This window comes from Equus quagga, chromosome 15 (assembly GCF_021613505.1).
Source record: "Equus quagga isolate Etosha38 chromosome 15, UCLA_HA_Equagga_1.0, whole genome shotgun sequence".
Taxonomy (NCBI): domain Eukaryota; kingdom Metazoa; phylum Chordata; class Mammalia; order Perissodactyla; family Equidae; genus Equus; species Equus quagga.
In genome coordinates, this window is record NC_060281.1 from 37700972 (window position 1) to 37725131 (window position 24160).

Below are 24160 nucleotides of genomic sequence, written 5' to 3' on the forward strand. Positions count from 1 at the left end.
ACGATACCACAGGTGGAAAAAGTATACTGAGAGGTAAAATCTGTTCAGAGATAGGAATTGAGCTGGGTGCTAAAAAACAAAAGCAATTAATTAATAAACTCCCAAGGAGTTTATGATCCAATAAATGGGAGAGTGAAGTAAATAGGAGAATGAACTAATGTACCAAGTGCCTGGCACAGCATATGAAGTTCACAGGAGAGTGTCTGATGCAAACTGTGGAAGTGGAGCTCCCACCATGCCCTGAGGACAGACAAGGGATCACCAGTGGAAGAAGTGGAGGCAAAGAAAGAGAAGAAAAAAGAAGTGTCAGGGCAAAAAATTGGTATTTATCAAGGTACAGAGGCCTTTGGGAGGGACTTTGGACTGCGAGCAGGGAAATATCCAGAAACATTAAGGAGGTAAGATAGAATCAAGGAGACTCAGTAACAGATAGATATGGAGAGTGTAGAGAAGCAGGGACTCAAAAATGAATTTCTGACACAGGGATTAGCACAGTGTTATGTCAAGTAAAAGAAGTCTAACACAAAAGCCCACAAACTGTATGATCCCATTTATATGAAATTCTAGAAAAGACAAGACTACAGTGATGGAAAGCAGATCAGTGGTGGCCAGTGGCAGGAGTAGAGGAGAGAGGTGATGAACTACAAAAAGGAAGGAGGAAAATTTTTAGGGGAAGGTGCTGTTCCACATCTTGAATGTGGTGGTGTTTACACAATGGTATAAAATTACTGTGGTTGGCAAAATAAGGATTTCCCCAAAGGTGTTCATACCACAATCCTCAGAACCTGTGAATCTGTTACCTTATATGGAAAAAGAATTCTGCAGATGTGATTAAGGATCTTCAAATAGGGGGTTTACCTGGATTATCCAAGTGGGCCCGATATAATCATAAGGGTCCTTTTTTAAAAGGTGGAAGAGAGAGGTGTGAGTCAGAGAAGGTGTGACAAGAGATGCAGAAATCAGTGATTCAATTGCTGGCTTTGAAGATAGAAGACAGCCAAGGGCCAAGGAAGGTGGGCAGCCTCTAGATGTTGGAAAAAGCCAAAAAAGACTCTCCTCTAGAGCTTCCAGAAGGAACACAGCGCTGCCAAGAGCTTGATTTTAGATTTACGAGCGACGTTGTAGACTTCTGACCAACAGAACTGGAAGACAATAATCTTTGTTACTTTAAGCCACTAAGTTGGTGCTAATTTGTTACAGAAGCAATAGGAAATTAGCGCAATTACCAAAATTCATCAAACTGTGCACTTAAAATGAGTGAATCTTATTTCATGGACATATCTTACTAAAAGGAAACATTAGAAAACCACATTGCTGTTTTCTGTCTTGAACAACTTCACAGAAATTGGTGCGGTTAGAGTCGTTGCAGGCTTCTAAACTCAAGCCATGGAAACTAGGGACAACGCAGCCCTTGAGTGATCAGAGATTCATGCAGAAAACAGGAAAGACCCCTGGAGACACTTCTTTGTGTCTCTGGCAATTTTACTTTCACACTGTTTCCTCAAACATCATTTGGTGACTGTCTTAAGTGGTATCATTTATAACATCATGCCAAGTATTAGCTTTTTAAAAATTACTGAAGAGGCTCTTCTATTGAAGAATATGCAGGAGTAACCTCTTTTCTTCTTTGTTCTCTAACTACTTCTGGGGCCCTGCCCACATCTAGGCCTTTGCATCTGTCCTTCTCTCTGCCTGGTCTTGTCTTTTACCATATGCATACAGACTTTCTCCTCTATTTCTTTCAGGCCTCGGATTAAATGTTAACTTTCTTAAGAGACCTTCTATAACAACTCTACATAAAATAGTACCCCCGGGACATACCCTAGTATCCGTTGTCCCTTTTACCCTATTTTTATTTTTCTCTATAAAACATATTACATATTTATTTTTAATTGTTCATTATTTCTTGCTGCTGGAACTTAGGTTCCAGAGAGCAGAGGCTTCATCTTTTTATTTCACCACAGTAACCTATCACCCAGAGTGGACCTGGCAAAGAGCAGGCATTGTGTATTTATTGAATGACTGCGTTTGAGATAAAGAGCACAGAAGATGGAGCATAAGTGAGGTTGATAATTTCCCCTTGTGTTCATGTTACAGACCCGCAGGAATTTCCAGTTAGAAACGTCCGGTCGTCAGCAGGATGTGTAGCTCTGGGTTCAAATGAGAGGACTAGGTGGGAGAGAAATGTTACCGTCATCAGATTATAGAGAGAGATTATAATGATGGGGATGAACATGATACAAAGAACGTGTATATCATTAGATGAGAGGAAAACTGAGGACAGAACTGTGGGGAATATCTGTATTTAAGGCACAGAAGAGAATGAGGGCCCTGCGAGACAAAATAAAATCGAGGAGAGACTGGATAAAAGCAGAGCAACCTTGAACCATTTATTTCCGGCATATATAGCTCTCCAGACAAGGCCGATCGCTTATTTTCTGATGAAGTTAGGAAGAAATACACACCCAGCCACCTATGTCTGATGTTTCAGGGCTGGAAAAAATTTATTTCCTATTTCCCAGTCTGATTTACGTGAACGAGGTGGTGGAGCTCGACTCAAAGCACATTTAGGTTTCCCAGGTGGAGTTCAGCAACCTCACCTCAAGCCTTGTGGACATCAAAGCTAAGATGTCTGGGAGCAGCTTCCGCACATTCTTCAGCCCCGGTGACAGCTGCACGAAATCGCAGAGCGCAAGACCCAGTTTTTCTGTTCCCTTGTTCGGCCCCCGAAGAGCTGAGGAATAGTTTAAAGAAAGGAGCTGAGTAAGGGTGGAGAGTCCTTTGAAGCAGTACAACCCGGCTGTAAGATCTCCTATTGAAGAGAAACGAATTTGCTTGGATAGTTAAGTTCAATTTGCTTCCTTTTGGTTTGCGATTTCTTCCCCTGTTTGAAAGTGACCAAGTGGCCTCCTTAATCATGGGGATATCCGCGGTCTTACCACGGAAAATAAATAACCCCTTTTTTAGTTTCTTCTTTAAGGAGAAGGGAAAAATACATTAGAACGAAGTGTCTGAAACCGTAAAGGGAAGAAAACATGCTCCAGGTGAGGCTCGAACTCACAACCTCGGCATCACCCGCACATATACTGCTGTATAAGTACCGCGCGCTAACCGATTGCGCCACTGGAGCATGCTTTCCCTGCGCTCTCGGTGCGCACTCTACAGAGCCGTGAGCCATGGGGGCGCCTATGCCCGCGACACACCTGAGCGGGAGCGCGCTGGACTGCCGGGTACCCTCTGCCGCCCCACACTTGCCACCTTCCTCCGCGGCAGCTAGCCTAGCGAATAAAACACGCTTTGATCAAGACGCTTCCATTTCTCCTGGAAGCTTCATACATCTTCGTGTATGTGATCCTTCCTCTACGCCATCGGGTAATAGCATTTCCCAGGGATCCAGGGATGCTCCTTTCAAAAGCCCCGAGAGAAGCCTGAGGAGAAAGAGCGAGCGGACTCTGGCTCCTCCTCGCCTTCGCTCCAAGAACGGAACGACTTGCGTGGTAGACACCGGCTATTTGGCTGGAGCTCAGCATCACCGCGCACCGCCGGGCTGGTCCGTGATGCTTCCTACAAGATTCAGGACACCGAGAAGCCGAGCCCGCCCAGCCCTCCCTCCGCGCGTCTCCTAGCACCCGCCGCGCTCCTGCCTGTCGCCCTGACCTCGCGTTCCAGCAGCTCCAGGCTGCGCATACAAGGGTTCCAGCAAATCCTCCCCAAGCATGCCTGAAAACTGCATTCGAAGTCAAAGAGCCAGCTAGTCTGGCATCTCTTGTGGGAAAACTGCCAGAGTGGTAACCACTCCTTATTTGCGCTGCGTGTTACAGAGGTCAAGGCGATGTCCAGCCCTCCACCTCCATCCTGCTCCTCCACCTGTCTAGACCTTTAGAGATTCATTGCGGATACTTTGCCTCTGCGACATAATGCCCACCCAGTATCCTCATTTCTTCCTTGGGGCCTCTAACTATAAAGCCAGTTTTGGTTTTTTGTTTGTTTTTGACCTGGGGAAACTTCAGCTGTCAAAGTACACATACACAAGAGATACAAAGCTTTTTGAGCTTTTACAGAATAATTCCTGTCAATGAGAAGGAGAACTGTGTAAAGAAGGGAATAGCCTGCCTGTTCCTGACCACATAGAACCCAACAGGACTAAGAGTAACAGACCAGTGACCAAATTTCTCCATACAGACACACGAAAAGGTAGGTGAGAGGGAAGAACCGCTTCCACATCTTGATGTCTGTTGCCTTGCCGTATTGAGATCATTATACGTGTTTTAGATAATCCTTTAAAGTGAGGAGCAGTGAGAAGCAGCATAAGCTCTTTAGTAGTGACTCCTTCACCAGATGATCTCCTCCTACATCCCCACCACACAGTCCTAGAGAAAGAGCCTGAGCTCCCCTGAACCTGCAGAGTCGTACTATCTAAATAACAGTAGCAGCCACTGGTTGGATAGAGCTTACCAAGAGCCAGACACTGTTTTCAGTGGTTTGTATAAACCTCACAGTAACACTCATGGTGCTGTGTCCCAAGTCTGGATCTAGATAAGAAGAAACAGTAACTAGGGAATTATTGTTCTTAAGGGATAAAAACTCACAAAACGGGATGTTACAGGATATTAAATTGACTTTCATCAAGGAAGACAAGTCAGTGACACAGCATAGGCATTAAAAGGATAAAATTATGCTCATGAAGAAAAAAGTAGATAGAAAGCTAAGTGCTTTGAATTGTTGATGTGAAAAAAAAAATAACCATCTCCTGATCTCTGCCTACCCCTCCATGGAAGGCTGGCCTGTATGGACCATATCATGGGCTCCCCTGCCCTCCGACTTCAACTTGAGTTTCATTTGTGCAGGAGATCAAAATGAGAGAGGACAGAGAGGTTGGGGTAATTATTCTCTGGATCCTTTACTGTGGGTCAAGTCAGGCTAGTTCATCAAAGTCAACCTTTCCTTCAAGTTCCAGTAAAGGTTCCTTTCCTCTCTCTTCAGACCTAGGGGTGGTAACCAACCATCTCCCTGTCTTTGTCCCTGCCCACACCTTTACTAAGCAGCCCTTTTATGAAATCTTTCTAAAAGTATCCCAGTGTGAACGCACCATCTGTTCCTTCTTGAGATCCTGATTGATAGAAACTGTGATACAATTGATGATGTTGTTCTGAATGACTGGAAGTAGTTTTAGAGATGGTATGTAATATTATGCTTTGAAAATGGGAGTGAAAACATGGAAAAAACATATTTTTGTAATTGATGGGGTTCAGAGCACGCTATCCCAAACTATGGCATCTTGGCATATTAAATATTTTAAGCTGAAGGAGTTTGAGAAAACAGCAGAAGGAGGAAGGTCACTCTGACACTCCCCCGTCCGTCTATTCTGAAGCAAGTCATGAAACCTCCTGTGAGAGGCACCCTGAGGAAGGGAGCATCCTCATCTGCAAAGACAGAGGGACTGCAATAAGAATCCAGTTTCCTGAAGTTTACCACATTTACCTCATGCTCTTTGACTTATCATATTTCTCCATGACTGTCCATTCTTCATCAAACCCAGCATAAAAATGCTCAGGTTTAACTATTTTTGGGGGTCTTCATTTCCTTATGAAGGCTCCCATGTCATATAAAACTTATATTAAATAAATTTGTAGGCTTTTCTCCTGTTAATCTGTCTCTGTCAGTTTAATTTTCAGACCCAGCCAGGGACCCTAAGAGGGTCAAGGAAAACTTTTTCCTCTTCCCTACATAATAGTAATAAAAATACCGAAAAAAACCACTGAGTCTTTAACTTACTTATCAAGAAGAAGATGAAGATTTGGTAGCAACTGAAATGTCCTGTTAAAGTCATCTCAAATGGCACCTATAGGTAATTAACGTTCAAATTCTTTCTCGAAAAGACAATTCTGAAAAACCCAAGAATCAAAGCTCTCATCATTCTCTTCCAGAAAGTATCAGATATGTTGCACTTCATCTGTCATTTGAGGAAGATGATAAGGCTTTTTTATAAGCTGGGAAAAATACCATTTACCTTTGGGTGTAAATTCTCTTCACAAATCTTTAAGACCATATTAATAAAGTGAAAATTCTGAAATAGTATTTTTAACTTCTCAGGGCCTAGCTCCTATGTACTTCTACGGCACAGAATTTCCAACCACATTGAAGACTTCTCTCCTACTTGATATTTTTAGAACAGTGCTTCTCAACCCTGGAGGAACTGAAAATTGCCTAAAATCATACGCATGAACAGTTCTCACCCCCAGAGATTGATTTTACTGTTCTGAAGTAGATTCAAGAAAGTAATATTTTTAAAAAGCCCTTATTTGATAGACCTTCTCTGTTTATAAGCCTAAGTAAGTAAAAATGAGAAAAAAAAGTTTGGATCCCTCACAAGTACTCAACCTGGAGAAAAGGCAAGGGTCATACATCGATTTTAAAAGGGTCATCCAAAGAAGGAACAATTAAGAGCACCAATCTAAAAGAAAAGTTCTGGGAATTGAGGCAGATTGCCAGGTTGTCTCTGTATACACCTCCAGGATACTTTATAGAATAAGTAATCAGGTAAAAAACTGAAAACAATCACCAGTATCCTCCAATTTGGAGGTATGTAGATTGGGGAGGTAGAGGGGAATGCAGCCCAGGAAGAAGATGCATACTGTCCCTCTAGACTAGAAACCCATCTCCCCCAACACTGATAGGGGTACTTCGCACAAGATGGAAGAACTGCCAAACCTCACTAGTTTGCTATTCTCTCTCTAGGATAAAGTTAGGAAAATCTTGGAGGAAGAATTATCTGGAATAAATGACCTCCAAGAATAAACCAAGGCCTGGCAGAACACAAAATACGAAGGAAAATAATGTGGAAATACGGGTCAGTTACTGAAAAGATGCCCAGGAAGTCTGAAGCCCCCTCTCAGCAGCTGGGACGAATTGGCACTAGGTACAAGACCAAGAGAACCCTAAGATCCTCTCTTTCTCTCTGGCGTTCTCTTCCCACCCCACCTCTCCAAGGGTGATAATGGAGGTAGAGAGAGACAAAATTGGTGGAGGGATATGGTCTTAAGGCTAATTTTCTCTGACAACCTCAAACCAACAATTTCACCTAAATCAGAAGAACAATCTAAGACTAAGTTAGACTGCTCCTGTCATGGCACTTTGAATAAAATTGCAAAGACTCATTACATCAATCAGAGTTCTTAGCTGTATGTGGCTAAACCCAACTCTACCATAAGTAGATAAGAAATACACTTAAGGATACAAGGCAGTTCACAGAACACCTGAGGATGCCAGAGAACCAGGCTTGGAGGCTCTGTAGCCCAGAACAACAAACAAAATCACATTATAGGACTGCTCACACTGTTGCCATTGTGAGGCAGTGGTTCATATTTTTTCTGGAAAATGAACGCATTTGCTGCCACTATCACCAGAATGGATGTCTTTTTTTTTTTTTTTTTAAATAGATTGGCACCTGAGCTAACAACTGTTGCCAATCTTTTTTTTTTTCCTGCTTTATCTCCCCAAACCCCCCCCCCCCCCAACCCCGCACACGGTTCTGTATCTTAGTTGCATGTCCTGCTTGTGGGACGTGGGACGCCGCCTCAACGTGGCCTGACGAGCGGTGCCGTGTCCGCGCCCAGAATCCGAACCCTGGGCCGCTGCAGCAGAGTGCGCGAACTTAACCACTCGGAGCCGGCCCCAGAATGGATGTCTTGCACTATCTGCTTCTTCATGTCTAGAACTCCTGAATCGAAGTTTGATATGAATGAATCTGGTGGTAGAGGCTAGGGCATATGCATATGCTCTGGCTGCAGAGAAAGTGAATTCAAAGACAAGACAATAGAATTAGACAAGAAAATGGAGATTGAAGAGCAAGGAGAAGAGAGTGAGACATAACGTTACAGCATTAACAAATTAGAAGGAGCAAGTAAAGAAGTCTGTCCGTCTCCTCAAAAAAACTGAGTCAGTGACAAAGCAAGATTAGTGAAAATTTCATAGAATTCAAAGGAAAAAAACAAACATATTAAGGTAATCATAGACTTTACTGAAAGATGGAGATCTGTGATGTGATTTATAATAAGAAATATGTATTTGGTCTTCAACTCAATTCCTGGCACAGAGCTCCTAAAACCCTTGGAACTTACCAATAATAGCGATAAAGGCATCTTGTTAATTAATGAAGTGACTTTTGGAAAGTCCTTAGGTAACCTAAGGATGGGAGCTGTTTGCAAGGGAAACCAACAGTGTTAATTGGAGGGTTGGAACTTTCAGTATTACCTCCCCTCCCACCTCTGGGGAGGGGATAGGGGCTGGAGGTTGAATCAATCATCCATGGCCAATGATTTAATCAATCGTGACTGTATAATAAAGCTTCCATAAAAACCCAAAAGGACAGAGTTGAGACCTTCCTGGGTTGTTGAACATGTGGAGAATGATGAGCTGGGAGAGGCATAGAAGCTCCAGGCCTCTTCCCACATACCTTGCCCTATGCATCTCTTCCATCTGGCTACTTCTGAGTTACATCCTTTCACAATAAGCCAGTGATCTAGCAAGTAACATATTTCCCTGAGTTCTGTGAGCCGCTCCAACAAATTAATGGAACCCATGAGGGGTTTTTGGGAACTTCTGATTTATAGCATGTTGGTCAGAAGTACAGGTAAAAACCTGGATTTGCAACTGGCATCCAAAGTCCAAGGAGGCGTTGGTGGAATCTCCAATCTATAGCTGCTTGGTTAGAAGCACAAGTGATAACCTGGACTTGTGACTGGCATCTGAAGGGGAGGGGGGAAGTAGTCTTGTAGGACTAAACCCTTAATCTGTGGGATCTGACACTATCTCTGGGTAGATAGTGTCACAACTGAGTTGAATTGTAGGACACCCAGCTGCTGTCTGGAGAATTGCTTGGCTGTGTGAGGAAATCTCTACAGCCTGCTCCCCACACTGGAATTGGTCCCAGAACCTATTTAAGATGTAAACAAAACCAAGTGACTAGTATCTGAAGTAGAGAAAAACTAAATGGGACAAGAAATAAAAACGTGGGTAAAATATTCATAAAGAAAGCCATTTTCCAGGAAAAACAAATATTGAATCCATAAAAACTGGGACATATAGTTATTAAACTTCAAAATACAGAAAGAAAGAAAGTTACCTACAAGGGAGCAGAAATCAGACTATGAGTTTCCATAGTGACATTAAGTACAATTTTTAAAGATACATGACTTTATCAGTGTCTTGCTTGGGCATCTCCCAGGGCCCTGAAGTGCAAGTGAGGGATCCAGTAGCTTGAAAAGTTATTACCTTCACAATAAATCTACTTCTGAGTGTCTACCTTTGGACCAACCAAGTAACTGGCTAAAGGGTAAAACCCAGGAAAGAGGCTGTGATTGGGCCAAATGGGAAGACAATCATCCCTGAACAAATAAATTATAACCAGGTGAGTTATGTCTTGTTTTCAAAATGATTTCATGGATAGTACCATATATATGGGATAAAATCAATTATGAGGTAAGGAAGACATTACTCCAGATATTCTGCATGTGTATTTTGATAACTCTTATGTACAGCTAAATTCGAGCTAAGAGACTAAAACCTTCACATCATTAAACAAGAATAAATAAAATAATTAAGCCTTTGAGACATGACATTGGAAAAAAATAACAATGAAAGAACCAAGGCAGGCATAAGAAATAAACTAAAATAGATGAAAACAAAATTTAACAAAGAGAAAACAGGATCGAAAAGATTATTTTTTAGGAAAAAAAAGAGATAAAATATATAGCTATAAATAGATAAAATATGTAGATATAAAATAGATAAATATCTATTTTTAAAATAAAATGGATTATAGTTAGGCTAGTAAAATGTTAACATAAAATTGGGAATTGCAAAGAGGATGCAGAAGAAATTTAAAATAATTATGAGTACTTCTACAACTCAACAAAAAAAATCGAGAACCTGGACAAAACGGGCGATTTCCTAGAACAATAAATGTCACTACTATTGATTCAATATAAGCTAGAGAGCCATACAGCCTAATAACCATGGAGATAGTTAAATGAGTGTTTAGAGAGCTAAGCGCAACATCACCAGGCCCAGATGATTTCACTGGTGAAAACTTTTCAAGTCCTCGTGGAACACATGATTTTGATGATACTGCAGGAAAAGAGAATGCGTCCTTCTACCCTTTTACTTTCCGTGACTGGCATAAGAATTAAATTGACATGAAACAGATTAACAGGAGAAAAGAAATTTTAATTATGTATGCATGCATAGGAATTTCATAGATGATTGAGACATATATCATCCTGGGATATATAAAAGATAGAGATTTGGGGCTTCTGATTTGGTGGAAGCAAATTACGGGAAGGTGAGGAAGGAAATGTATGGTAAATAAAGGTTGCCTTCTTGTGCAGATAAGAGTCCCTCAGGTGATAATAGTTACCTCTGAGGCTAGCTCTCTTCTTGGTACAGATACGTTTCCTAATGGAAGTTTCCTTTATAAATGGAAATTCCTTTACAAAAGGGGAAATTTATACAATATTTTTAGTCAGTTAAAAGGGAGATAAAGAGCTTTTTCTGCCTCTGCTGGTTATCCATTTGCTTTAGCTAAAAATAATCCGTATGCCAAAGGGGTGTGTTTTGGGGTGGAATGTTTTGAACTCCTTCAAATAGTTTGAACCCCTTTAAATAGTTTCATAGCATAATGAAGGAAGGAGTGAGCACAAATACGGGAAATTTCTGTACTTTCTGCTCATTTTTCTGAAAACCAAAACTATTCTAAAAAATACATCTATTAAAGAAAAAGAGCACTGATTAATTTTGCTTTGTAGGGGAGGAAAAATAGTTTTCCCTCTACCTTTCTGAGTTCTTGGCTGAGAACCCTATAGTAAAATATTAATGAAAGAAAGACAAACAGAAGTTCATTAACATGTATACCTCCTATATGCATGGGAGATACCTAGGCGAACATGAGTAACTCTCCGAAGTGGCTGAAAACTCCAGTTTAAATACCATCTTTAGTTATAGACAAAAAAAGAAAGATGTGGAAGAGGTCAGTTTTGGAGAGGTCATCAGGAAAAGCATGATAAACAAAGGTAAGGTTCTTTTGCAGGTTAAAGTCACTGCCTTCTCCATTGATAAGATTCTCTCATGATTTAGAATCATCCTTTTTCTGCACAGAGAGGGAGACACCCTTACAAATGGAGATTTCCTTTATAAATGTAATCACCTTTATAAAAGAATAACTACTCTATTTTCAGAGTTTCTCCTGTGTCTGTTGTTTCTCAAAATAATCAGCTCAAAATAATCCTCATGCCAAAGAGATATATTTTATTGTGAAACATTCTGCTACCCTTCAGCTTACTAATATCATTGCAAAAGATATTCATAAACAGAATCCAGCAGTACGCTTTTTAAGTGTACTCGTGAAAAAAAGATAGTCATTTCTATAATTCAAAATTGGTTCAATATTAGACAACCTATTAATATAATTCACCAATTAAGGAGTCAAATGAAAAAAGTGACACAATCTTGAGGGTGTGCATCAAATAAAGAGTAGGTAAAATTTGGTATACCTTCCTTATGTGAAAGATGACATGAGGGGAGCCATACTATAACAGAGCCGGAGCAGCTATTTCAGAAGAATTGCCATGCATATCTTTTTTTCTTTATCTTCCAAACTGGACCAAACTGCCAAGATTCCATGAAGTCAGTAAGGACAAGAACATCCTCTTAAGCTGATATAATTGGGGGCTGGCCTCATAGCTGAGTGGTTAAGTCCACATACTCCGCTTTGGTGGCCCAGGGTTTCACTGGTTCGGATCCTGGGCGCGGACATGGCACCGCTCATCAAGCCACGCTGAGGCAGTATCCCACATAGCATAACCAGAGGCACTCACAACTAGAATATACAACTATGTACTGGGGGGTTTTGGGGAGAAGAAGAAGAAATAAAAGAAGATTGGCAACAGATGTTAGCTCAGGTGCCAATCTAAAAAGAAAAAACTGATGAAATTGAAATTCGCTGATGATCAAATCACTAACCAATCAATCTAGCCTTTTGCCTGCTCACTGAATCTCAAGCCAATCTATGAAGTACAAATCTAGCCTTACTCATCTAGCACCAATAAATTCTTCTTTAATACAACTTATCTCATCTTCTTCTCTTTTTCCCATAAAAACCCTGAGCCCCTCTCCTGTAATCAGGACCCTATTTGGGTTTCTACCTGAATCTGTGCTCTCCAAATTGCAATTCTTTGATCCTCTTAAACTGGTCTCTGTTTTTGTAGATGGACACTGAGTAAAAATAAGCTCTTAAAAAATACTTATGAATGGATATGATTAAAATTTGGGGCACTTCTTTTGACAGCCATCCAATGTTATTATGAGCCCCCTACATCTCAAGGTAGAAGTTGGAAACTCATCTAGGGTGCAGAGATTGACCTAGACTTCTCCGGTTGACACACTCATAAGGACCTTTGGTTTAGAAGAGAGTAACGTAAGGAAGTAGCACTGGGAATGTTTTGTTTATTTTTCAAGGATGTTAATGGAGACATGTGGCTCTCAGGAACAGCAGTGGCTCAATGTTCAGTTTTAGCAGTATGAGCTTCCAGGTCTATGCCTTACTGCAGTGGCATTGGGATCTTTGCTTAAGCAGCCCCATGGTGTACTGAGAAAAGAACCAGCCTAACAAGACAGGGCCATCTGCAAGTCCCCTAGCCTAACAAGATAAGGCCCCTAACCAATTGGCAAGCTAGCCAAATCAAATAGAGGCCACCAACATCTACATTCCACAGCCTCTGGACTTCCCTGGGCTTATACATGCACCCTAGCACCCAAGAGTCCACTGAAGGTGACCCTAGCCCTATTAGCATAGTAAAAATCTCACCCAGGGGTGGAGAGCTAGCATGCTAATGATACATGCATTGTATGTAGTAGCATTCTACACTACAGCATAGGTGCAAGCACAGCCCTACCTCTATGTGCCATGACAAGGTACTCCTGCCAGCTTTTGCCTAATAAAAAGCCCCACAATCCCATTCCCTAATGAGCCAGTCACCTGCCCCTTTCCTTTCTGCATTGGCTCCCTTGTGCCTCTCCCGTGCACAAGTTAACAAACTTTTACTTTTCTACTCCCGTTTGTTGTCTCTTGTGTTTCTATCCTGGGGGACAATAAGAACCCAATGTGTCAGTAACAGTACTTTGGACATTGCTATTGGGTACATGGCCACAAGCCTGGTTCTCTGGATCTCTCTATATTTGGAATATTAAAGGATGAATTTTGGAGTGTTAAAAGATATAGCAGCGCTCATATAAATATAAAGTGAACATACATCTGAAGGGGAGAAAAAAATGTTTCTGGAACCTCTTTGGGTCCCTGGCTGCATCTGAAAATTAAACTGACAATGACAGAATAACAGCAGAAAAGCATAAAAATTTTATTGAATTTTTACATGTACATGGGAGCCTTCACAAGAGAATGCAGACCTGAAGAAGTGACCAAAGCAGGAAGCTTTTATACCTTGTGGACAAAGAAACAATAAATTTGTGAAGAATTGACAAGACAAAGGGGTTTGGGCTACGGGTAGCAAATGGTGAAGACGTGACTAAGAAGACAAGGATTAGTTTAACAAGGTTGGTTTGTGCAGATTTCTCAGCCCCAATTCCCCACCCCTGGTGATAAGAATGTCTTCCTTCCTCCTGGCACAGGGAGGGTAACTTTCAATGGGAGTTTTATGACCTGTGTGGGGGATTGGAATTGGCCACCCCAAGATATGTCTCTTTGGCATGAGGATTATTTTGGGCTGATTACTTTTAAAAACTGTAGACATGAGAGAAACTCTGAGAAGCAGAAGTTACCCTTTGTAAGAGACATTTACATTTGTAAAGGAAATCTCCATCTGTAAAGGTGTCTCCATCTCTGTACCAGGAAGAAGGGGGAATGAACTTATCTCTAAAAACTCTTATCAATACAGAAGGCAAGGACTTAAATCTGCATAATAACCTTACACTTGTTTACTGTGCTTTTCTGGTAATCTCCCATAACTGAGTTCCCCACAGCCAACATCCTCCTTTGTAGCTGAAGATGGTATTTAAGGTGAGAACCTCCACCATTTTGGCGAGTTGCTCAGTTTTCCTGAGTGTCTCCCATGTATACATGTTATAAAGCTTCATTTAATTTTCTCCTGTTATTCTGTCTCATGTGAATTTAATTTGCAGCCTGGCCAGAAGGACCTAGAGTGAGTAGAGGAAATGTCTTCCTCCCCTACACTTGTTTCAGGGAAGAATGGTGAGAGAGGGGAAGGTCGGAGCAACCTTCCTGATTCCACCATTTTCTCAAATTCCTTCTGTTTAAGATAGTCAATAGCCAAAGTGCCATATTTTGGGGTAATGTGTCCTGAATCCCATCATGTCAAGGATTTTATTTAGCTCATTAATTTAGGAGGTAACCATTCATTAATAAGTAAGATATCACAATTGGTTCAAGGGAGAATTCAAGTACCACACATATATAGTTAGATAAGAAATGCTAAAATAAGTTTACAAATTGATGCTAGCCCTGGTAAACTGCTGAATGCAGGCTATAGTCAATTGCATTGCCCCAGCCATAATTTGCATTTCTATGGACAGAAATTATTTGCATTACTATCCGCTTTCTACAAGTTAACCTCTTTCTCTGAGGAGTTATAAAAAAGCCTCCCTCAAGACAAACAAAAGCCCACACTCTCTATAGGATCAGCTAATCCCTGAAGGCTCCAGCATTCCACTGAAATCCAGTAATCTCTTTGCCTATTTCAGAATCTTCTACAAGATGTTCAATTTTAAAATTAAATTCCACTTCAGCTTAAACTAACCACAGTAGCTTCTGCTTTTATAATTCAGAACTCTAATTTATAAAATTTCTTAAAACAAAAGTCAAGATCTACTTAATGAGAAAACACTAGAAAATTTCCCATCAAGTACCGGAACAATTCAGCACAACAAATTTACTAAGTGTGCTGGGCTCAGTAGGGTGCAAGCAAGAAGAAACTTTATTCTCATATTGCCTCTTTAAGCCTGCTTTGTAGACTACTTTTTCCTCACTTCTTGATGAAAACTCAGATAGATCCAAACGCCTTTTTGGATTCTTACTCATACTGACAAAGACTTCCTCTCTGGCCAAACATTAGCCAGGTTCCTCTGAGATCTCTTCTTTCCAAAGACTTGACATTGGGTCCTGTCCTTGGCTTGCCTTGACCAGTTTTAGTAAGAGTCCTACAAAGTCAGTTTAGCAAGAATTCTCCCACCCTTGATACAGGATCAAATTCCTCATCCTTTACCATTGATATCTAAGTCCTTGGCATATCTTTCACAAGAAAGAGGCCAACTCTACCCACTGGCTATAAATCTCCAGTTATCTTTGCTATATTTGGAGTTGAGTTCAGTATCTCTCTCCTATTACAATAATCAGGAATAAAATCTTAACATTTTTAACAAGTGTCGGAATAACTTTTTAACAATACTAGTAAGTCTCAATTTTCAGTACAGTATAACATCAAATCTTAAAATTCTCATTCAGTTTAAAACTTTCTCTTTTCCTAGCTCAGATCTTTTTAGATTCTTGAAACTGCAATGGGTAAGGAGGTATGTTTGGTCTTTTAAACTATCCCTCCTCGCTAATGCTGCTCTTTCTGGCTCATGTGAAGTTGGAGAGCATGGAGCAGTGACAGGAAAGGTTAATGGAGAGGAGGAAAGGAGGAGAAGAGGGAAGGGAGAAAAGTAATTTTGTCACGTTGTATAGCTGGTATTGTTCATGGTCCTCTCCTGGCTTTAAAAGTACGCAGTTAAAGAAGTCTTCCACAGCTGTTAGGCAGTTTATAACACTTATTGAAAATCCTTCTTCCCTGGGGAATCTCCCACCTCAATTCTTTGGTGCAAGCAATGCTTCTCGTGATTTGGCTCATCTCTCTGCTCCCCTCAGACTCTGTCCTCCAGCAAGTCTGCCCCCACTATGCACACACATAATCTCTCCAGACAGCCTTTTGTAGGACATCCCTTCCTACAGGAATTAAGCCTCAGTCCCTTAGACTGGATACATATCCATCACCAGGAAACACTCACCTTTGTCTGATATCACTGAGAGAATGGCTCACCCCCTCCGTACCTCTCTCTTCACTCTGCTCTCAGAGTGATACCAAACCTCTTAATCTCAAGTTCATTTGCTGGATGGATGCTCAATAAGCCAATTACTGAGACATCAGTTCTTGGAGATTGAGAAAGGTTTATTCAAATTGGCCAAAATGAGAAGGCAGGAGGATAGGGTTCTCTTAAATCTACCTTAACAGGAGAAGAAAGCAGGGGGTTTATAGAGCTAAGGGGCTTGGCAGGAGGAGTTTTGGAGAAACAAAGGAGTAATCTGTGTTTCTTTCATTCCAGGTGAGCCCTTGGGCAATCTGACTCCTGGGTGTAAACAGCAGCTGACAGCTGATTATCTGGTGATTGTAACTTCCTTGAAGGTATTCTTTTTCTTCTGTAAAATAAACTCATAAATCTTTGTGACCCTTGAGTTACCCCTCAGGTTAAACAAGAAAATAGCAAATTGACAAGATTAACTTGTTTTCATCTATGTCTGTGTTGGGAATAAGGTTGAAATGTAATATTATTGAATATTTACAGTAACTCTCAGGTACCCAGCTTAAAGAGCAGCTACTCAGGCTCTTGCTTCTAGATGTTTTTAGCCATGAATCAGGTCAGGCATTAATTCTTGTGTTTGCAAATTCCAGAGTACATATATCAAGCTCTCTAGATGTTCTCTTGAAGCCGCCCACAATTGGCTTTGGGACATGGAAGTAACTCCATCCTCTCTCCTATCTCTCCCTCAACTTCAAATTAATTCTTCTACTTCCACCTTCATGGAGATTTGCTTAAATGCTATATGATTTATTCACTACTCTAATGTAAGATTCTGGGGAGAAGAAGGGATGGCTAGTTTTTAAAAGGATACTCATAAGAATGAAGAGTAATTAAATAGTGTGGGGACCTGGAATTGGCCACCCCAAGATATATCTCTTTGGCATCAGGATTATTTGAGGCTGATTGCTTTTGATAAACTGGGACAGGGAAGGAGGCTCTGAGGAATGGAACTTGCCCTTTGTTAGGACACATTTACATTTGTAAGGTAAATCTCTATCTATAAAAGGTGCCTCCCTCTCTGTACCAGGAAGAAGAAAGGAGATGACCTTCTCTCTAAAAACTCTTAATCAATACCAAAGGCAAGGACTTAAATCTGCATTTTATTGTGCTAGTCTCGTAACCTCCTGTAACTGACTTCCCTCCCCCTCCCAACGCTGGCATTTCTTTAAGGATTAAGCATCTTTCCTTAGGTTAGGAACTGATTGCTGCACTCACCTGTGACCGCCCAGCTCCAGACGATAGACTTGCCTCCTGCTATGCCCACCGAGATAGCAGACCACTACCTGCTGTGTCCATCAAGCACTGTGCTGACAGGGCAATCTTGTGACTATTGTGGGAGGGACATTTCATCACATGTGAAGCACCCTGTTTGGGGGTATATAACCACTCTGTGCACCCCACTTCTTTGGTTCCCTTTCTTCCTTAGGGAAGAAAGGCCCCAGGCCATGGTTCCTCATAAAGCTTTGTTTAATTTTCTCTTGCTGTTCTGTCTCATGTGCATTTAATTCGTTTTCTGGCCAGACGAACCCCCATTTGGGAAGAGGAAATGTCTTCCTCCCCTACAATAGTTTGATAATTCACATTCAATACAGAAGATGATTTTACATTTATGAAGCAAAGAAAACCTACAATTTTTGTTTAAAAATAGCAAAATTGTTAAAAGATAATTTTCAAAAAAGGATAAAATCGTGATGCTCATATAGGATGAGGTAAAGGGGAGATATAAAAATGAACACATGATAAAGATTTTATTTAACTAATTAATGAAGAAACTGGTGAGGTATTAGGACCAGTTCAAAGAAGAATCCAAAGAATAGGCACATTTATAGATCGGGAAAATTGTCAGCCTTGCCTGACAGGTGTGGGGTAGTATCTGCAGTTTTTTCAGTGATATTTGTCTACAGTAGGGTACTTAATGTCTAAAAGTTTTCTGTCGGGCTAGAGTGTCCCTTCCCTGGCCTTTTGGCTAGAGAGAGCAGGCTTTTCTTGAGGCTTTTTTCATGTGTTCTCATTGGTGGTTCTTGTTTTTTGGTGTTTAGGAAAAAACTGTTCTGTGTTCTGTCTACCCTCAATACTCACAGAATATTTCACTTCTACTCACCAAATGTGTGTAAGTTGTTCACAGAGCAGCTGGGTGTCCTTGAATTAAGTTGAATTCAATTCTGATACTAACTGGAGTTAGCACAGACCCACAGATTATGAGTTCAGTCCTACAAGACTGTCTGCCACCCACGCCAGATGTCAGTTGCAAGTCTAGATTGTCACCTGTGCTACTGAACAATTGGCTATAAATTGGAGGTTCTCATGATCCCCTCCTCATGTTCAATCATTTGCTAGAACAGTTCACAAAACTCAAGGAAACACTTAAATTTACTGGTTTATTATATAGTCATGCGTCATTTAACAACGTGGATGCATTCTGAGAAATGCATCATTAGGTGAAGTTGTCATTGTATAACCATCATAGAATGTACTTACATAAACCTGGATGGTATAGCCTACTACACACCTAGGCTATATGGTAATAATCTTATGGGACCACTGTCACATACACAGTCCGTCATTGACCAAAACATCATTATGCAGTGCATGACTGTATAATGAAGGATATGATAAAGGACAGATGAATAGCCATATGCAGAGATACCTAGGGCAGGGTCCAGAAGGTTCTCAAGCACAAGAGCTTCTATCCCCATGGAGTTAGGAGGTGCATCATTCTGGCATGTGGATGTGTTCATCAACCTGGAAGTTCTCCAAACCCCATACTTTTGGGATTTTTATAGAGGCTCATCACATAGGCAAGGTGATCATTAAGTCAATTTCCAGTCCCTCTCCCCTTCCTGGAGGATGAGGTGGAGTGGGTTTGAAAATTCCAAGCTTCTTATCATGGCTTGATCTTTCTGATGACCAGCTCCCATCCTGAAGCTATCCAGGAGCCAAGCAAGAGTCATCTCATTAGAGCAAAAGACATGCCTATCACCCAGGAAATTTCAAGATTTAGGAGTGCTGTGTCAGGGACCAGGGGCAGATATATATAAATAAACATATATATAGTTATAGTTGTATATAGTTTCACATAGCTGGCCTCTCCAGTACACAGTCTGAGATATATAAAACTCCAAAATGAAAACCCAGGGAACTCACCACCATGTCATTCTTTGGGTCCCAACATCCCTTGATGGTCTTCTTTCTTCTCTACACCTCTCAGAGTCATCTTAAACTTGTTTTATATATAATGCCTAGGATTTTTAGCTGTACTTAGTGGGAGGAATAAGTCTATCTATTCCATTTAAAAAAATCATTTTCCTTTTTATCTATTTATTTTTTATATTTTCATTTTTATGAGCTCCATGAGTAAGAATTTATTGTGAGGATAGATTCTAGAAATACAATAATCATCAAAGTAACAGTTTTTAGATTTGACCTCAGGCAACACAAAGTGGGGTGAGTGTTAGAGCATCAAGATATGTGTACATGGAAAATTAACAAAAATTTGCTTTATCAGGACTCTGTATCTAATGAATGCTTGAGATACTTACCACTCACTACCATAGTCAATATAATGCATCACTCTCTCTTGCCCTCAAGATTTTGTCAATGAAACAAAAACAAAAATGTCACATCTAAAAACAAATACATGACAGCAATAACAAAAAATAAAAGCCACTCCCCCAAAACAAACAAGCCAAACTAACGAGGTTTTTTACATCAAGAACAAATGTCTATTTCGCTCAGTGTGTTGTATTTTTTTCATATAATTCATGAATTTTCTTTTGTTAAACATTCAGTAAATTCAATGTTTTTCATTGAGATAAGATACATTTTTAAATTAATTGAAGAAATATTTACTGATTTCTTAATAGGTGCGAGGCATTATTGTATAGGCTATGTATATATTACCATCTCCAACAAACAAAAATGCCTGTGCTCATCTATCCTATATTCTAATATGAAATACAGACAATATACAAGGTAAATCATTAAAATATATACTCTATCATACTTTGATAAGTATATAAATAAATACTAACAATAAGGCAGAGAATACAGACATTAAATGTTGGAAGGGGGTATTGAAATATTAGACAGGATGGCCAAAGAAGGCATCCTTGAGGAAGTGTAGAGTATAGACTTCAAGGAAATAAAAGGGTGCACCATGAGGAAATTAGTGGGAAGAGCATTCCAAGCAGGGGGACGCAAGCTCTGCAAGGACCCTGAGATAGAAGACTATTGGTTACTAAAAGAGGAGCAGAATGTTTGGTGCAACTGCAACAGCATAGTTAGGGGAGGACAACAGGATATCAAAGAAATATTGGGGGCCACACTGGATTTTGTGATCAAGGTGACCATACACCCCAGTTTATGCCTATCGTTCTGGTGTGATTGTTAATAATGCTGTTTTCATTCTCAAAAGAGTCTCAGTTTGAATAATAATGATCATCACGATTGTAGTAAGGATTTTGATTTTTACTCTAATAGAGTTTGCCATTGGATGGTTTGAGCAAGTGAATGAATAGATGACACAATCTGTCTTATGTTTCACCTGAATAACTCTGATGGCTTCATTGAGAGTAGACTGAAGGGGGCAAGAACTGAGGTAGAGAGACTGATTAGGAGGCTATTGCAATAACTCAGGTAAAAATGATGGCAGCTTGAACTAGAGTGATAGAGATGGGAATGGTAGCAAGTAGTTAGATTTTGGACCTATTTAGGAAGAGGATGGGCCCGGCCTGGGGGTGCAGCAGTTAAGTTCGCACGTTCCACTTCAGTGGCCCGGGGTTTGCCAGCCCAGATCCGGGATGTGAACCTATGCACCGCTTGTCAAGCCATGCTGTGGCAGGCGTCCCACATATAAGGTAGAGGAAGATGGGCAAGGATGTTAGCTCAGCGCCAGTCTTCCTCAGCAAAAAGAAGAGGATTGGCAGTAGTTAGCTCAGGGCTAATCTTCCTCAGAAAAATAAAAATAAAAATAAAAAAAAGAAAGAGGAGTAGAAAGGATATTTTGACAAACTGAGCATGAAAGAAGATCCAGGATTATTCCTAGGTATTTTTTTCAAGGTATTTTCTAATAAACTTCTTATTTTGAAATAATGTCAGATTATAGGAAGCTCACAAATATAGTACAAAGAATTCCAATTACTCTTCATCCAGATTCACCAAATGTTGACTCTTTATTCACATTTGCTTTATCATTCTATCTATCTTGATATATATATGAAAGTATGTGTGTGTGTGTATGTGGTATAAGTATTATTTTATCTCAATTTGGAACTATTTGAAAGGGAGCTGCAGACATGATTTATGCTTTACCCGTAAGAATTTTGAACAGTATACTCTGTATTTCCTGAAAAAAAAATTCTCTTACCTAACCACAATGTAATTACTTGAAAAAACCAGAACGTTAACCTTGATACAATGCTATTATCTTACCTACAGATCTTATTATTTAAATTTATCCAAATTCAGTATCTTTTGAAGGAAAAAAAAGTGGGCCAGCCCTTGTGGCCTAGTGGTTAAGTTTGGCATCTTCTGCTTCGGCAGCCCAGGTTCGGTTCCCGGTCATAGACCTACACCACTTGTGTGTCAGTGTCCATGCTGTGGTGGCCGCTCACATACAAAACGAGGAAGACTGGCAACAGCTGTTAGCTCAGGGTGAATCTTTCTCAGTAAAAAAAATAAACTAAATAAACAAATAGAAGTATCCGGCCCAGGATTATGTGCAATATTTAGTTGTCATGCAATTTTAGTCCTTTTTCATTTGGAACAATTCCTCCCTCTTCCTTTGTCCTTTATGACCTTACTAATTTTTAAGAGTACAGGGCAGTTATTTTAGGCAATGTATCTCAGTTTGGATTTGGCTAATATTTCCTCTTGTTTATATGATAAGTGAAATTGTGTTATACTCAGTACTTCATGTCACGATGTCAGAATGTCAATTTGTCCGTTACTGGTGATCTTAACTTTTGGTTACTTGATTAAGGTGGTATCTGTCAAGTTTTTCAACTATAAAGTTACCATTTTTCCTTTCATTATCAATAAGTATCTTATTACCTAATAATTTTAGCATCCATTTATTAGTTTTGCCTGGATCATTAATTACCATTATGGTTTTCAAAGGGTGAGTTTCTAATTATGTCAATCTTTGTCATCTATTAGAGAGTATTTCATTGTGAGAAAAAGTCTTTTTTTTTTTAAAGATTGGCACCTGAGCTAACAACTGTTGCCAATCTTCTTTTTTTCTCCCCAAACTCCCCCAGAATACAGTTGTATATCTTTTAGTTGTGGGTCCTTCTAGTTGTGCCACGTGGGACACCACCTCAGCATGGTCTGACCAGCGATGCCATGTCTGCGCCCAGGAGCTGAACTGGCAAAACCCTGGGCCACCAAACCGGAACGTGCGAACTTAACCACTCGGCCATGGGGCCAGCCCAAGAAAGTCTTTTATTCTCCATTTAAAAAAAATTTATCCACATCACTATGGACTCATAGATTTACATTTTAATCAAAAAGTTACAAAGCTTTACATTGATCTTTTAATTCTCAAACAGTTCTGGATTTGGCCAGTGGAAACTCCTTCAAAGTGTGTCCTTTTGGCAGGTCCCATCATTCTTTCACATTTTTTCACACTTTGACAATACAAGATGTTGCAAGTTTTGTCAGATAAATTGCCAGGCCTTGACCGTGGGTACAGCCACACACATACACGCATGCATACACACACGGTCACACTCAACAAATATTTGGAAGCCATTTGTTTATATAACAAAAATAAAGAGGAGTAGTGGTAACCTTGGGAATTGAAAAGTGATGCACATTAATAGGCTGCTTCATATACATAAAGGCTGAAATGGTATCCCTGAGTTCATGTGAAAAGAGAAAAATTCAGTCATTCATTTGGATATTTGGGGTCTCATTCTGCCAAACATCTGGTTTTTTGGAACCTCACTTTGGGACTGAGACTTGTGCCAAACAAAAAGTGCTGCTTGCTTCATTTGTCTTGGTTTTATGCCAAGGATGACAGATTTGAATTGCAAAATCATAATCAGAAGCTGTGTTTTATTTATTCCAGCAAGATTTCTCATCACCTTCTGCTCATCTTTATGTCCTACCCTTTCTTCCACCAAACTCTTGCTTTTATGAGATTATCAGAGCTCTTCTGAGGTCTAGCTCTAATGTGTAGCTTCCTGTTTACATGAGTAACTTTTGAACAGATGCTATTTCTGAATTGGGAAGGAAACAGACTGACGTTATTTTTGAGGGAGAAGCTAACGATCATTAATATAGCTAGTTATAGTTAGTAAAAAAGTATTACCTTTTTTTTTTATAAGTTTGCTGAATAGTAACAGCTAGCCTAGGACCAATAACTATGGACACAGTATCTTACTGTCTACTGACAACAGAAAACAAAAAGTAAACATAGTCTGACTTGTAAGGATAGTGGCAAATTATTGTAAAGAAATAGAAGCCATATGTTCCACATTGTGTCAAAGCATCGGGATGGAAATGTTAAGAAGGAATGAAGGAACTAAATATGAAAAAGGAAGAAAGAAGGAAAGAAGGCGGGGAGGGAGGAAGGAAGGAATAGTTCACGTCCTCTTACCTGAATGATTCCTAATAACAAAGCTTTTTTCATTGTCACCTCCACCTGCACTTTTATTCCTTTTAATTGCATTTTTCTCTCTCTCCCTTTTATTCTCACAATAAATCCATGGGTACAATGTCATGTTGATCTGTACCAGCCCCTAATATAACACTACTATGTGACAGAAATGGGGATAATGATTACAAAATAATTATCAATGCTGATGAATCAAACTAAAGTTTATTTCTCATTATCTCCAGTTTGATAAATGAAGTCAAGATCTCTTCACATTTGGCCATTGTCTCAAAACAGTGTAAAAATATGTTAGAGTATAAATAACCTGGACCTCAATTTACCTCCCAATTATCTTTGATGTTAAAAACATGATTGTTGCTTGTGTTGAACCCATAAACTTCTGATTTACTTACCACT

At 40.0% G+C, this 24160-nt stretch overlaps 1 non-coding gene across 1 annotated transcript; it reads right to left on the reverse strand.

Moving 5' to 3' along the window:
* Positions 1-3036: 3036 nt before the first annotated feature.
* Positions 3037-3130, reverse strand: TRNAI-UAU (transfer RNA isoleucine (anticodon UAU)). The gene is made up of 2 exons: positions 3093-3130; positions 3037-3072 (listed from the first exon to the last, which is right to left on the reverse strand). It is a non-coding gene; the product is annotated as a tRNA-Ile (tRNA).
* Positions 3131-24160: the final 21030 nt, after the last annotated feature.